The following is a 13463-nucleotide window of genomic DNA, read 5'->3' as shown; positions in this document are numbered from 1 at the left end:
GTCTATCACCAGCCATCCCATCCCTCCCACCCCCCACCACTCCAGCAATCCTCAGTTTGTTTCCTGAGATTAAGAATTCCTCACATCAGTGAGATCATATGATACATGTCTTCCTCTGATTGACTTATTTCACTTAGCATAATACCCTCCACATTGCAAATAGCAAGATTTGGGGGGGTTTTGACGGCTGCATAATATCCCATTGTATATATATACCACATCTTCTTTAACCATTCATCTGTTGATGGACATCTTGGCTCTTGCTATAGTTTGGCTATTGTGAACATTGCTGCTATAAACATTGGGGTGCACATACCCCTTCGGATCAGTACATTTGTATCTTTGGGGTAAATACTCATAGTGCAATTGCTAGGTCATAGGGTAGCTCTATTTTTAACTTTTTGAGGAACCCCCACACTCTTTTCCAGAGTGGCTGCACCAGCTTGCATTCCCACCAACAGTGTAGAAGCGTTCCCCTTTCTCCACATCCCCGCCAACATCTGTCGTTTCCTGACTTGTTAATTTTAGCCATTCTGACTGGTGTGAGGTGGTGTCTCATTGAGGTTTTGATTTATATTTCCCTGATGCCAAGGGATGTTGAGCACTTTTTCATGTGTCTGTTGCCCATTTGGAGGTCTTCTTTAGAAAAATGTCTCTTCATGTCTTCTGCCCATTTCTTCCAAAAAATAGAAATGGAAGGAAAACTTCCAAACTCATTTTATGAGGCCAGCATTACCTTGATCCCAAAATCAGACAAAGACCCCATAACTTTTTAAAGCTTAATATTTTTATGCTATGATTTTATTTCTATTTGTTACAATACACTCATGAGCTTTATAGCAGGGATTGGAGAACTTTCTCTGTAAAGAGCCAGATAATAAATACTTTAGGACTTGCAGGTCATATCGTCTCTGGGTCAACTACTCAATTCTGCTGTTGTATTGTGAAACAGCCATAGACAATACCTAAAGAAATGGGCATAACTGTGTTCTAATAAAACTTTATTTGTGGACACTGCAATTAGAATTTCACATAGTTTTCATGTGTGATAAATATTCTTTTTTTTTAAACTAGTTAATGTTGAAACAATTCTTAGTTTCTAGCTGCACAAAAACAGGCAGCAGGCAAGATTTGACCCACAGGCTATAGTTTGCCAACAACACATTGTATATAAAATGTATATGTAACATTTTAAGAAAAAGTAAAGGAGGGGCACCTGGCTGGCTCAGTTGGAGGAGCATGCAACTCTTAATCTCAGGGTCATGAATTTGAGCCCCACTTTGGGTGTAGAGATTACTTAAATAAATAAAAACTTAAAAAAAAGTAATAACTTTATTGAATGTTTTTTTCTATATCTATTGAGATGATCATATTGCCTTTAATCTCTTGATGTAGCAAATCACACTGATTATCCTTCTTTTCTTTTTTTTGAGGGGGGAGGAGTGGGGGAGAGAGGCAGAGAATCTTAAGCAGGCTCCATGCCCAGCGTGGGGCCTGACGGGGGGCTTGACCTCACAACTCTGAGATCATAACCTGAGCTGACATCAACAGTCGGACACTTAACTGACTGAGCCACCCAGGTTCCCCATACATGAGTTGATTTTCTAATGTTGAACCAACCCTGAATCCTTATAATCAACTTGGCAAAGTTATATAGTCTTTGTCTATGTCTTACGGTATTCAGTTTGCTAATATTTTGTTTTAGGATTTTGGCATCTGTGTTCTTAAGTGCAAGGGCTTATAAATTGCATTTCTTACACTGAACTTGTCTATTTTTCGTATCACCATTATACCCAACTTCAGAAAATGAGTCAGGGACTGTTTCTCCTCATTTTCTATCCCTTGAAAGTGTATTAGAACTCATCAATAAAATTGTCTGGGCTTGGTAGGTTTCCTTTCATGCATGGGAAGATGTTAAAATACCAATTCAATTTTTTTATTATTTCAATCACTTTCCCTAAATTTGTTCATTTGTGCATTCTTTCCTTTTGATTTCTGTTCATCATTATTATTTCATTATTATATTCAATATAATATTGAATTATATATTGAAATAATATTGAATATAATAGTTATATTATTTCCCCTTTTTCCTCACTATCTTTGGTTTTATTCTTTTTTTAAGATTTATTTATTTATTTGAGAGAGAGACACACACATACAGAGACAGAGATGGGACAGGAGGGGCAGAGAGAATCCCAAGCAGACTCCATGCAGAGCGTGACATGGGCTTGATCTCATGACCCTGAGATCGTGACCTGAGCCTGAAACCAAGAGTGGGGCACTCAACTGACTGAGCCACCCAGGTGCCCCTCATTTTATTCTTTTGATCTCTCTTCCAATCTCATAGATTTGAGATTAGTGTAGCTCATTAACCTTTTGGTATACTTTTCTTTCTAATATAAGAACAGGGGTGCCTGGGTGGCTCAGATGGTTAAGCATCTGCCTTCGGCTCAGGTCATGATCCCAGGGTCCTGGGATGGAGCCCCACATCGGGCTCTCTGCTGAGCAGGGAGCCTGCTTCTCCCTCTCCCTCTGCCACTACCCTTGCTTGTACTCTCTCTCTCTCTTTCTCTGTCAAATAAAAAATTAAAAATCTTAAAAAAAAAAAAACAAAACCCAGAGAATTATGCATTTTCCTCTAAGAATTCCTTTCCAGAATGTTTGATGTATATTTTTATTACCATCCAAGTTTAAGTATTTTTAAATTTCCATTACAATTTCTTCTCTGAGACATGTTGCTTTAATAAGTATGTTTATAATATTTCCAATCATGTAATATTTTAAAAAATCTTTTAACATGTATTTCTAACTCAATCACATTGTATTTAGAGAATATGATCTGTGTATACCAGCTATTTTTTTTAAATTTTTTATTTATTCATTTTTTTTTTCAGAAGGAGAGAAAGAGAGTGTGAGTGTGAGCGGGGGGAGGGGCTAAGGAAGAGGGAGAGAATCTCAAGCAGACCCCATGCGGAACATGGAGCCTGACTCTGGGCCAGATCCCACAACCCCAAGATCATGACCCAAGCTGAAACCAACAGTTGGACGCTCAACTGACGGAGCCACCTAGGTGGCCCTGGATATACCAGTTCTTTAAAAAGTTACTCAAACTTGGGCACCTGGGTGGCTCAGTTGGTTAAGAGACTGCCTTCGGCTCAGGTCATGATCCTGGAGTCCCTGGATCGAGTCCCGCATTGAGTCCTGCATCGAGTCCCGCATCGGGCTCCCTGCTCGGCAGGGAGTCTGCTTTGCCCTCTGACCCTATCCCCTCTCATGTGTTCTCTCTCATTCTCTCTCTCAAAATAAATAAATAAAATCTTTAAAAAAAAAAAAAAGTTACTCAAACTTGTTTTTTGGCCTAGTAAGTTTTTACATAAGTGTTTTATGGGCATCTGACAGGAATATATGTAATTCAGTTGTGGGGTATGGGGGTCTACATGTGTTTATTAGATCAAGCTTGTTAGTTGTATTTTTCAGATCTTCTATAGTTCTATTGATATCTTTTATGATTGACCTATTAATTATTGATACAGAGATATCAAAGTCTCCATTATGGTAATGGATTTGTTGAGTCTCCTTGCAGACCTGGCAACTTTCATTTTAAGTATTCTAAAGCTGTGCTAGGAGGCCCATAGAACCTTGAATTGTTAAATCTCTCTTTTTTAAAATTTTTTTAAAGACTTTATTTATTTGAGAGAGAGAGAGAGAGTGAGAGAGCACAAGCAGGGGGAGTGTCAGGCTGAGAGAGAAGCAGACTCCCCACTGAACAGGAAGCCTGATGCCAGGCTCAATCCCAGGACCCTGAGATCATGACCTGAGCCGAAGGCAGATGCTTAACCAACTGAGCCACGCAGGTGCCCCTGAATTATTAAATCTCAATGAAATTAATCTTCTGTCAATGTGACTATCCTTATCACAGTAGTGCTTTTTGCTTTAAAATCTATTTTGTCTGATATGAATATAGTCATGCTACCTTTGTATTGGTTAGTATTTGCTTAGTATATTTTTTACATCCTTTGACTTACAGTCTTTCTTTTTTTAACAGCTTAGGCAATGGTGTGATGGCAGATGCTTAACAATGAGCTCTCTGGGGAGGGGAGTGGAGTCTGATTTGTAGCATTTACTGATTTCTGCTGTGTCAATACTCCTACCTGGATTTCAAGGTAAAATGCAGGACACCCAGTTAAATCTGAACTTCAGATAAACAAGAATCATTTTTGATATAAATATGTCCCAAATATTGCATGGAACATGCTTATATTTAAAAAGTATTTGCTGGGGCACCTGGGTGGCTCAGTCGTTGGACATCTGCCTTCGGCTCAGGTCATGGTCCCAGGGTCCTGGGATCGAGCCCTGCATCAGGCTCCCTGCTCAGCGGGAAGCCTGCTTCTCCCTCTCCCTCTCCCCCTACTTGTGTTCCTTCTCTCACTGTGTCTTTCTGTCAAATAAATAAATAAAATCTTTAAAAAAAAAAAAAGTATTTGCTGTTTATCTGAAATTCAAATTTAACTGGTTGTCCTATATTTTTACTTGCTAAATCTGGCAACTCTACTCCCACCAACATGTCATTGAATGCAATTTGGGAAGAGATGTTCATAATCAACTTGTTTTAAAATAACTTCTATTAAAATATAATTCACACATTACACAATTCACCCATTTAAACAGACAGTTCATCAGTTTTAATATATTCAGATTTGTGCATCTGCAACCACAACCCTCAATTTTCAAACATTTTCATCACCCCAAAATGAAACCTTGTACTTATTAACATTCACTAACCTCCAACCATCTCCCTGTCCCTGTCCTAGGCAACTGCTAATTTATTTTCCATCTTTATAGATTTGCTTCTTCTGGACATGTCACATAAATGGAATCATACAATATGCTCTGTGTGTGTGTGTGTGTGTGCTTTCTTTCACTTAGCACATGTTTTCAAGGTCCATATGGGTTGTAGCATATATCAATACTTCATTTCTTTGTATTCCTGAATAATATTTCACTGTATAGATATACAACATTTATGTATCCATTTATCAGTCGATGAACATTGATTGTTCCCACTTTGGGGCAATTACGAATAATGCTGCTGGAACAATCAGCCCTTGTGAGCGGTAAGAGCCGGTACAAGGCAGCTCTGATACCCCCCCTCCCCCAGTTTGAGGTGTGTTTCTTAGAGATGGCATAGGGTGCTACATTATAATTGCCTACTTACCTATCTCTGTTTCTCTCTAGCTGATCAGCTACACAAAAAGAAGGATTTTGTTCACTACTGTACTTACATTTCTAATGCGATTGCCTAATACTTGATGTTTAATTAATATTGTATGCGTGAATGAAGTACAGTATGGCCACCTATGTAAATGCGGAAAAGCTAGCAGGTTATTTAACTTCTCTAAGACTTGGGCTTTTTCCTGGTAGGACGTGAAGGACATTAGCACCTCCTCTAGGAGAATTTTGTGAGCCTTTAGAATGTGCCAGTGGCACATTTTCAATACTCAATAACAGATAGTTACTGTTACTTGTGTTAGACATTAATAACCCACCTGATACGGTGATCTCCCAATTCATCGGCCACAGTAAGCCCATTCATAAAGTGTGACCTACTCTGGGGACTACCTTTGGATTTGTCATCATCCAAAGCTACTTCACTGCAGACAAACTAAACTTCCAAACCCAAATCCCACTCTCTGATAACCTTACTCAAGGAAATTGCATAACATAACATTGAGATTGTTCTTTTCAAAAAAAAAAAAAAAAAAGCCAATTTAGGAAGAAAATACTATCTAGTTGTCATATGCACTTCTGTTCTGATTAACAAGGTAGAATGTTTTCAGTTGATTGGAAATAATGCATTTCTTTTGTGACTTTTCATGTCTTTTGCTCATTTACTACTAGTATGCTGATCTCTGTCCTTTGGATTTGTAGGAGCACTTTATATATTAGGAATATTAATCCTTTGTCCAGAATATATTTTATAATTGATTTTTCCAACTTTGCCTTCATCTTTTAGCTTTTCATGGTACTTTTAAACATACAGAATTTTTCTTATTTCTAGGAAGTCAAAAATATCAATCTTTCCTATTGAAGTTATATGACTTAGAATGTGAAATTCCCACATCTTTTTACTCTCTGCCCACCCTGTGAAAACCACTGGTAATTATTTAGTATATCCCCAAAACACATGTATTTATATTCAATGTATATCACCAACTGTCTATTCTTTTCCATTCTTAATGCTGCCAACTGGTCTAGGCCACCATTATCTCTTGCCTCTCTTCCTCTCATTCCTCTCTAAATCATTGTTCATATCACAGTCAGAATGGTCATATTTAAACATAAATGACTCTTTTCTAAACATATACTAGCCTACAGGTCATTAACATACAGTGCATCCATACTATTCAGCTCCCTGCTCTATTCTCACTTAACAATTTATGTTGAACTTCTCTGTCTTCAAAAGTCGCTTGGGACATACTTAAGTTTTTTAAAAAAGATTTCCTTGTTTATCTGAAATTCGAATTTAACTGGGCATCCTGTATTTTTATTTCCTAAATCTTGTGGCCCTATTCCTGTCATACACAGGTCCAAGGTAGCTGTTGCAACTGTACTTTTCTTTCAGCCATGGGAAGGAGGAGCATATCTCCAATTCTATTAAGGGCAGAACCTGGAAATGCCCCATATTTCTACTTTTATCACATGGCCTCATGGAGCTTCTAGGGAGGTTAGGAAATGGAGTATTTGGCTGGGCAGGTAGTTGGCCAGCTAAAACCCTATTTCCATGGAAGAACAGAAAAATGGTCATTATGGAACAACTAGGGGTCTGACACAGATATCAATCCGTCCATCACCAGATACAGTCACTAGAGGTACCCAATCCACTTCCCCATTCCAACCCACGGATGGGCATGTGACCCAAACGGGGCCACTCAGCCACGCTGTCTCTGAAACTGAAACCTTGAGCAAAGTGATACAGAGATTTCAAATAATTCAAGTCCATTCGTCCTGACTGTAGTGACCTGAGGAATTTAAACATTATGGCTTTATGTTACTCAGATCTCTACTAGAGTGTTTCTGGTTCCTGAGCTTGCCCTAATTCTGCCTTCCCAGGTCCAGACTGTCCTTGTATGCTGTAAGATTTCTTTTTTTCCATCTTAAGTTATTCAGAATTGTTTTCTGTGACTTGCAATCATAGAACTCCAACTGATCAAAGGTTAAGTCTGGATGGATTCCAAGGTGAGGAGATATAAAACCAGTTCCCCACCCCTGAGGATTTCTGCCTAAGCACATTTCACATCAGCATGGCAGTTTTCAGACTTAAAAGTAACAAGGCAACTATGATATCAAAGATAGTAGCTTAAACAGAGAGAGAAGTGAAAATGAAATCTGATTAAGCTAATATTAGCACTTACTCTGTGCCCCCTTGCAGACATTACTGATTTCTCTAATACTTGCAGCAATCCTGTGCTCTGTTAAGTTTTATATGTATTATCTCATTAAACCCTTGCAGCAACAATAATAGGCATTGGTATTATTCCCATTTTGGCAGATGGGGAAAATGGGGCTTAGGAAGTTAAGTGGCTTGCCTAAGGTCACATAACTGATAACAGTTGTAGCCAGTATTCAAAACTAAGTTTAACTCCTACACTTGAACTTTTTACCATTCTGCTACACCACAGACCTTAAGAAAATAAAAATAAAAATATTTGATATCTAAATAGCTTTTTAATTTAATTTTTAATTTTTTAACTTTTTACCATAGAAAAAAAAGTTTTAAGACTTATCTATTTGTTTTAGAGAGAGAGAGCACAAGCAGGGGGAAGGGTAGAGGGAAGAGGAAGAGAGAGAGAGAGAAGCAGACTTCCCACTGAGTGGGGAGCCCAACTTGAGGCTCCGTCCCAGGACCCTCAAGATCATGACCTGAGCTGAAATCAAGAGTCAGACACTTAATTAACTGAGCCACCCAGGCGCCCCATAGAAAGTTGTACATATACAAAAATAGAATAGTATAATGAAGCATTCATGTACACATCACCTAGCTTCAACAGTTATTCCCATTCTACTATTCTTTTTTCATGATCCTCCCCTCAAATTCACACTTTACTTTCTTTTATCCTACAGTATTTAAAAATGAATCCCAGACATCATATCTCTTCACTTATAAATACCTTAGAATGTTTCTCTAGGGCATGAGAACTTACAAGAAAAAAAGCATAATAGCATTATCGTGCCCTCCCAAATTCATAAAAATTCCTTAATATATTTAATATCCAATGCAAGTTCAGCTTTCCCTGATTGTCTCAGAAATATCTTTTTACAGTTGTTCTAATAAAAATTCCAACACAGTGCACATATTACATATTTAGACATTCTCTTAGGTTTCTTTTAACTTATGACAATTCCTTCTCTTTTTTCTTTTAAGTCATGTGTTTGTTGAAGAGAAAAGGGATTTTGTCCTGTGGGATTTTTTTTTCCTTTTCACATCAGATGGGTAAGGTGCCAATTATGTTGTGACAAGGTTTGAGGGAGGCACATTTCACACGGTGGCTGAACCCCAATCATCACACTTGTGAACAACAAAAGGTTCTGTCCTGTGGCATTTCTAATATTCTGTTGGTTGATGGCATTCTCCTGATGTCATTAACAAGTTCTTCCATCTCCCATCTTTCCCATAATCTGCTAGTTAGTTCAAGAGGCTTGATTAAATTCAGGTTCAAAATTAATTTTTTTTGTTTTGGAAAGAATACTCCATAGGTGGTGTAATAATTACTTTTTAAATAAATGGTGTAACTGCTCTATTAAATGTGCTGAGTCAGTAATTATAATCAGTAAACAGCTTTTCTCCCACCTCTGCCTTTGTTTTATTTTTAAAATTTTATTTATATATATATTTTTTTTAGGAGAGAGAGAGGGCACAAGCTGGGGGGGGAGGGGCAAAGGGAGAGGAAGAGAGAGAATCTTAAGCAGGCTCCATGCTCAGCACAGAGCCTGACTCAGGGCTCAATCTCACGGGGCTGGATCTCACAACCCTGAGCTGAAATCAAGAGTCGGACACTTAACTGAGTCCAGGAACCCCTATTTTATTTAATTTTTAATTTTTTAAGTAATCTCTTCATCCAACATGGGACTTGAACTTACAACCCCAAAATCAAGAGTCGCGGGCTCAACTGATTGAGTCAGCTCAGTGCCCCCTCCCACCTCTGCCTTTTTTTTTTTTTTTTTTTTTTTGGTCAGAGAGAATGAGAGAGTGAGAAAACAAGCAGGGGAAGTGGCAGGCAGAGGGAGAAGCCAGCTCCCTGCTACGCACGGAGTCAGATGTGGGGCTCAATCCCAGGACCCTGAGATTAGGGCCCCAGCCAAAAGCAGACGCATAACCAAGTGAGCCACCCAGGGGTCCTTCACCTCTGCCTTTTTAAACAAGATCTCCCTTCTCTGCCCCCCAGTGACATTTCAGGCAGGTCCCTTACCTTTAGGGTCACTTTCAGATGTGAGAAGAGTCTCATTTTCAGCTATGGAAAATTTCAGTCCAACCTAAATTCACTTTAATTTTTCATCAAATTCAAATCTCCCTGTTTCTCTCATTATGGCATGGCCTGTCCTTTTATCTCATTTGGTAGACAGTCTCCACCTTGTCCCCTTGGTTCATGGGAAACATTGTGCATTCTTGCCCAGCTGAATGCTAGAACCCTCTGTCCGCATCCAGCCACTAGGATAGTAGCCTCCAGTCTACTATCTCTCTATACTCCTCAAACTCCAGGGGACCCTTGTCAGGTTCTCCCCAAAACACACTTGTCTTCCACTCCTGTAGCAGCACAGGGCAAGTGTACCCGTCCTTCCAGCCCGGCAAGCACCTGGCCAGGGAGTGAGAATCCCACATTGCTTTCCAGCTAGCGCTCCCAGTTCTCCAAGGGGCACTCCCACTGCCTCCTTCTCTTGGCTCTGGTAGGAGGAGCAATGTCCCAGGCGCACAGGGAAGAAATGCTACTGTGCTCTCTCCTCTTGTGAAGTCCCCCTAAAGATACATCTGCCCAACTGAATCTTTGGCCTTCTCTGCTAATGGCTGTGGGAGAGACGGTTGCTGGACTGGAATGTCCATTTCACAGTAAGGCCTGTGTACATGTTTTGAGAACCTGTCTTTAAAACGTGGGGCTACTTCTCACTCATCATCTACGCCTCTGAGGCTGTATCTTCAATTCTTATCAACAGGAAAATCTCTATGTACATCCATACAATCTATTAAGATTTACCCTCAACTTCACTTTATAAAGTAGTTTTGCTAAACATATAGAATTTCCTACTTTATTTTAAACTAAATGATTTAGGGGCGCTGGGTGGCTCAGTCAGTTAAGCATCCAACTCTTGATTTTGGCTCAGGTCATGATCTCAGGGTTGTGAGATCAAGCCCCACCTCCGGCTCCCGACTGGGCATGGAGCCTGCTTAAGATTCTTCCTCTCCTTCTTCCTCTGCCCCTTCTCACCCCTGCCCCGCCCATCTAAAAAAAAAATACTATAAAATGAATGATTTAGATAAATCCTAATTTAAATAATACTCTCCAGGATATTTTTTTTCTTGTGTCAACGGGATGTTGGTGAACATCAAGCACAAGTGCCAACAAATGTTATGTTTGTCTTCTGTCCTTACTCAAGAAGACCCGGGTGCTGTACTAAATACCAAAAATAACAAAGTAAGGAAGGGGCAACAGCAGAGGACGAGGAAGCAGATCTATAGTGATACATCAGCCAGTCTTGTTTAATATGTCATGCACAGAACTATGTACTTGTTGGATTCCCATTTTTGTTAGATAGAACCTACACCCATTTTAACTGATGTGTTAGGTTTATGTGGATTTTTTTTTAATTAGTGGGTTTAATTACAATTGCTGGGTGGAGAACTGCTTATTCCAGCCTTAACTAGAATTAGAATTAGGAAATAAATAGGCTTACTGACTCACCAAAGAGTCAGCTGGGCACATTTTTATTCTGCTCTCAAAGTAGGAGCAAACCATAAAGTAACCAAGACTGCATGGTGGTGAATCAGTGTCTGTGGATGAGTGTGTGTGTGTGTGTGTGTGTGTGTGTGTGTGGAGAGGCAACTCTGTTACATCAAATTGGCTGCAATAAGGAGTTTAAACATGAATGAAAGGTTTCTGGAGGGGCACTGTAATGGGCCAATTTAATCACATTGAATCACGTTAATCATGGGGATAGCTGGTTAAATATGCCTGAATCCAAGTATTAGATATTCAAAATGCGTGCACCTAGCAGAGCTCCAGGCTCATGTTAGGATCTTAATAAATGTTTGTGGAAGGAGGAAGGAAGGCAGGAAAAAGGGAGAAAGGGGGAGAGGGAGGGAAAGACAGAGGGTGGGAAGTGAAAGTGGTTTTTATTACCTCATTTTAACAACTGAGTAAGCATCAGTTGGTTAATGGTCTTCCCATAGTGTGCTGAGCATGGAATTTAGGCCTGATTGTGCAAAGGGAAAAAAAGTAAGAGTTTAATAAAAAATCATGTTATGGTAACAATTGAAAGCCTGACAGCACATGAGTTGGAGAAAGGAATATGAAATATTTGGGTTTCATGTTTTTGTTTTTAACTCTGGCATCACAAATTAACTTCGTAACATACTTATTATTCCAGAATGTCAAGCCATTGATCTGTTCTCTTAAAAACACCCTTTTCCAAGTCACTTGAATTAAATTACAAATATATTTAAACACAAAGACACTACTAATGAATAGAAAGCAAATGTTCCATTAAGGAAAGTAACGCAGAATGCATTTTTACAGCAAACCTGATGAACAGAATTTCAGGACAAAACAATGTATTAGTCATTTTTCCCAGTTCTGGGTCATGTGCCAATTTCATAATCTTTCTGTCTTCATCCAAGTCTTGGATCCCGACTGCCTTGGGGCAATAGCCACAGTCCTGTGGCACCCTCCCTAAAGGCCGCACCCCTCAGACTTTTCTCTCCTCTCTCCCTCCCTCTCTGCTTTGGCTACCTGGTGCTGTCTACCTCCCATTTCACCCTCTTGGAGAACTCTTCAAGGACCTGAGGAGAGACCTTGTGAAATTGCCTCATGGCCAAAGTAACCCTCCCCCAGGGTGTTCCTTTGGTACTTTCTACAACCCTCCAGGACTGCACTTTTCCCAGTGGTCATCACAGTTTTTATCCCTAGAACACAGACTCCCAGTAAATACAGTCCATACTCATTTCTGAATCCTATCTGCTGTGGGCCAACACCAGTCCCACGCTGGTCTGTGTTAGATATTACATTTTGGAATAGAACAAAATAGATGTGGTCTTTGGATTTGGGCGGTATGCCATCTCCTGAGGAAGAGAGTGTTACATAAATCAACAGGAAAAACAGGAGAGTGCAATGTATGCTACGAAGCAAGAATCCAGGGTGCCAGGGGCCAGAACAGCAGGAGAGGCAGACTCTGACTGGGGGTTTAGCAAAGCTTCTCTGAAGAACCAGCGTTTAACTTGAGTCCCAACGTGGCTAGGAGTGATTCAGGTGATTCGGGCTTGAGCGAGGCGCAACCGTGTGTGGGAAGTGCGGGGCCACTTGGGTTGGAACGGCCGGGCCAAGGACACAGGGATGAAAGAGAGTCCAGGGTCAAGAAGTCATGGAGCCTTAGGGGCAACATTAGGGATTTTGTATTTTATCCTAAGTGTAAACCATGGAAGGTTTAAGCAGGAGAGGAATGTGATTTGTGTACTTAAGTGCTTTGTGTTTACTGGTTAGTATTGAATATTTACAAATAAACAAATGAATTAAATACACACAATAAATCAATGATACAGTTCAATGCCATTTCAGAGTTTTACCAACTCTAGGAAATTAGATGAATCTGGTACAGCTTGTTCTTAGGAAAAATAAAGTGGGAACATGTTGACTTTCAGCCACTCACCCTTCATTTCGCTCTACCAACCCTTCATTTTATTTTAGGCAACACATCTCCCCATTGTGTGTATTCTTGGTGGCCAGCTCTCCCTTGGCCAAGAGGCAGGTTCCAACGGAATCCCTCTCCTGGGACTTAGAGACTTTAGCAGAGTAACCGATGGGGGGATATGTTTGAAGAAATTTGTTTTGGCCACGGCAAGTTCAAAAGCATGTATTTCGGGTTCTGCTGTGTCCCCCCAGCTTCCTTGGTTCCTGTCCTGGTTTCAAGCCTGAGTCTCCAGTCTCTCATTTTTCTTCCCAGTAAAAGTCCCACCAGTCATCGGTGGTTTTTGTCACTTGAAATAGAAGAATCATAATGGAAGTAAAATCGATTTTTAGCATTAGGTGGAGATTGTATTTTGGTCTCAAGAGTTTTAAGCTTTTCTTTGGATATGTGACTTGCTCATTTCCAAGCTAATAGAAACGTTAACCTTTTCTTTATTTCTCACAACTGATGTTAGTCGTTGGAATGTATCTTCTGGGCTGAAAGATTTGAAATCTTTGAAAATAGTCAAG

The 13463-nt window shown here is 39.8% G+C and overlaps 1 non-coding gene across 1 annotated transcript; it reads right to left on the bottom strand.

Moving 5' to 3' along the window:
• Positions 1 to 8484: 8484 nt before the first annotated feature.
• Positions 8485 to 8589, bottom strand: LOC117998967. Its single transcript, XR_004676170.1, has one exon. It is a non-coding gene; the product is annotated as a small nucleolar RNA U13 (small nucleolar RNA).
• Between the last annotated feature and the right edge of the window lie 4874 nt (positions 8590 to 13463).

This window comes from Mirounga leonina, unplaced genomic scaffold (assembly GCF_011800145.1).
Source record: "Mirounga leonina isolate KUSES-001 unplaced genomic scaffold, KU_Mleo_1.0 Mir_418, whole genome shotgun sequence".
Lineage (NCBI taxonomy): Eukaryota > Metazoa > Chordata > Mammalia > Carnivora > Phocidae > Mirounga > Mirounga leonina.
The sequence above is the reverse complement of the archived record's forward strand: the minus strand, read 5'-3'. Positions and strand labels throughout refer to the sequence as shown.